Here is a 3,282-nt window from a genome sequence, read left to right as displayed (position 1 = left end):
CCACATGAAGTTAACGAGGGGGCGTGGCACACAGGAGGATTGGCAATCGGGCATGACATTACCCATGTTTTTCTACTTGCCAGGAACAGTTTTGTTTTTTCAGTTTTTTGATTGTTTGATTTTGTAAGACAAATCAAAGGTTTCATGAATGTAATTTCAAAAATGGGAGCTTTTTTACCATACTGTTTGATGGAAGGTTTCAGGAAACGTGCTTTAGCATTTTAGAAAAACTGTAACTTTGTTGTCAAATACAAAACAATTTAGTACAATTTACATTTCATTGACAAATTAATCTTCATTTATATTGTAATCCAGTGCTTTAATCTGATGCTATTTGCAGCAAATTGACAATAAGATAGCTTGTGCTGATGACATATATATTTGAATAATTAGTAATATTAACACAGTAATAAAAATCATAACAACAGTAGCAACCATGAATTGAAATTACAGCTGATGGCAGGGAGCCAGCTTCAGTTTAATTTCCCAAATTCAGTGTTGCATTTACTTTGCTCCAAAATTTTGGCATGACATTACATTCTTATGAGAACACACCCTTTTTAATTTGCTCAGATTTGATTATATAGGACTTTTTCTTCTTGTTCTCGGTTGTACATACGGACCGATATTTTTTGTGTATTCATGTGTTAAAGATTTTTCAGTGTATTAAGGAGTTGGATCATTCTTCATTTGGAGTGGGAAGTGGATACATTTCGTAAAACAATATTGAGGAGACCCAAATGCGCAGTTCTGGATTGTATTGATTACATTGGCAATTAGACATTGGAAATGCTGAGCGAAGATCGAAATCCAAGTATCTGCTGCAGAGAGTTTGGATGCCAGAGAAGTCAGTCCCACAGCGAGACATGACAGGTAAATTAATTGGGTTTGAGGTCGAAACAGGGAAGCAGAGCCAGGAATGGCGCAATATCGGAGAAGCGGGAGACTTCGAGAGACGCTGCTCGGCATGCATTATAGATATGGCAATACTTTGCACCGAAACGCTATCTCACTATGCCTTAAGTAGGAACAAACACAGGTGGATCATCTGATTGTACGTAAACCATGACAGAACTCTCCCCCCAAACAGCCACCTCCTGGAGGCCATACAGTGCACCAGGGACAACCACGGGGACGTGGAGCTGGCCTGGAAGGGTGAACACAAAGAAGGTCCACCACCAGGTCGGGGTCAAGGACGTCTGAAGCAGGAGCCCAAGACCGTTCTTTTGGGCTGAATCCCTCCCATTCCACAAGGTATTGCAGATGCCCGTGTCAGCGTCGGGAGTCAGGCAGAGCTTGGACAACATGGGCCTCTCCAACTGGTAAAAGAACTGGTGTAGGTGGAATTGCATTCTTAGAGGCTGGGAAAGTGACGCTACATTTCACCATTTTCAGCAATGATACCTGAAAAGTGAGGGAGATACAACACACTAGGCAGCTGTAGTTTATAGGTAACAGGGCAGACTTGTTTGATGATTCACAAGGGAAATCCAAGGGTTTTTCATTACTAACTTTACTCGTTGACCAGGATGTAGAGCTGCGGTTTGCACAGACAGTCAGCTTGATATTCTTGGACCCAAGCCTGACAATACACCACACCTTCTGACCCCTGCAGTACCAGTCATCGAATGCTGGAACTTCTGTGGGCTGTGAATCATAGGGGAAAAGAGAGGGCGGTTATCCTAACACACACTGAAAAGCTGTCAGCTTGGGAGACTGTTGAATAAGGAAGTTCTGGGCATATTCTGCCCATGGGGAGGTAACGGGCCCAGTCAGCGGGGGCTGGAAGCACAAAGAAAACAAAGAGCTTTGGTGGTTTCCTGATCCACTTGGCCAAGCCATTAGTCTGTGGATGATAACTAGATGAAAGGCTCAATGAATCTGGATCTACCGGTGTGGAATGTTGTTTGACGAAAGTGACATCAACAAAGTAACCAGCAGCACCAGAATCTAACAGAGCAAAACTCTGTGCAGCACCTTCACCAAAGGTAAGTGTGACAGGAATGGTTATTTGTGCAAGTGTGACATTGTGATAGAGGCAGATGCGTCAACCTTAGCTGCTCTGTCTTGGTTCCAGGTAGGTCGGACTGGGCAGTGATTAATCACATGGCTGACTTCTCCGCCGTAAGGGCACAGGCGGTTCCATTGCTGGTGCTGTCTTTCTTCTGGCAGAAGGGGAGTATGTCCGAGTTGCATCAACTCTGTCTCCAATGAGTTACAAACAGGTGGGTCGGGTCAAGTGCTGTGCTAACAATTGATAAAAATGCTATCCAAACTGGAGAGTTGCAAGTCCTCCCCAAACACCTTCGCTTTACCACGGCAAACGAGTTCCACCTAAAGTTCCGGGTTAAGCGCTGTCCTCCACAGGATTTGTACGCAGGAGGCTGACCAACCTAACCTAGCAACCAGGTTCGGAATTCTAGGGTGAAATCAGTCTCCGACTTATTCCCTTGCCAAAGATCCCAAAGTCAATCACCTGGGCTGTGTCCTTCCGTGAATGCCTTCTGGAAAAGTGAAGGAGGAAGTTAACTGTGGGCTTTTTTTCCCCATCCACAAGGAAGATGCCCAATCTTTTGCTCTGCCAGTTAGCAATAAGAGAACAAAATGCACCCAATCTGCATTGGAAGGAAACAGATTGGGGTGGTGGTCAACATTTAAGCTGCATTGCATTAACTGGGGAGCTCAAGACAGGGAAGCACAATATACACCACTGACGAGAGGACCCCTTGGTGATCGATACAAGTGCTGTAATGAGAGGGAAGATTAAACAAGTAACAGGTGTGGCTCATTAGAGGTACACAACAAAGAGAACGAGGGGGAAGGAATGCAGGGCGTGACAAGAAGTCAGTCCTACAGAGAGATGGGACAAGGGAGTTACACAGGGCGATTCCGAGCGCAAAACAGGGAAGTGGAGCCGGGAGTGAGTAGGATCAGAGAAGTGGGAGACCTTGAGAGACAGAGAGGAACTGCTAGCAGGCGTCATAGAACCGGCAGCAGTACTTTACACCGAAACACTTACATAGGAGCAAGTGCAGGTAGAATCACTGACTGTCTGATTGCATGTGAACTGTAACACATTTTTAAAAATCATTTTCACAAAACCACCTTATTATGTCTGGAAATGTGGCCTATTATCATATTTGCAAAATTAAGAGCTTAATTCCTAATATATGTTAATGTAAAATGCAAAATTTGTCACTGGTGTTATTGATATTTTGTCATAATTTGTTTATTTTCAATTTATACTTCAATGCTGAAATATTCAATTCACAAAGGTTTGTT

At 43.8% G+C, this 3,282-nt stretch overlaps 1 long non-coding RNA gene across 1 annotated transcript; it reads right to left on the bottom strand.

Annotated features, from left to right (window-relative positions):
• Positions 1-333: 333 nt before the first annotated feature.
• Positions 334-2,568, bottom strand: LOC111834094 (uncharacterized). Its single transcript, XR_011984952.1, has 4 exons — positions 2,477-2,568; positions 2,053-2,201; positions 1,513-1,647; positions 334-1,404 (listed from the first exon to the last, which is right to left on the bottom strand). It is a non-coding gene; the product is annotated as an uncharacterized lncRNA (long non-coding RNA).
• Between the last annotated feature and the right edge of the window lie 714 nt (positions 2,569-3,282).

Source organism: Paramormyrops kingsleyae, chromosome 23 (genome assembly GCF_048594095.1).
Source record: "Paramormyrops kingsleyae isolate MSU_618 chromosome 23, PKINGS_0.4, whole genome shotgun sequence".
NCBI classification, from domain to species: domain Eukaryota; kingdom Metazoa; phylum Chordata; class Actinopteri; order Osteoglossiformes; family Mormyridae; genus Paramormyrops; species Paramormyrops kingsleyae.
Note: the sequence above shows the minus strand (reverse complement) of the source record. Positions and strands in the feature narration are given on the sequence as shown.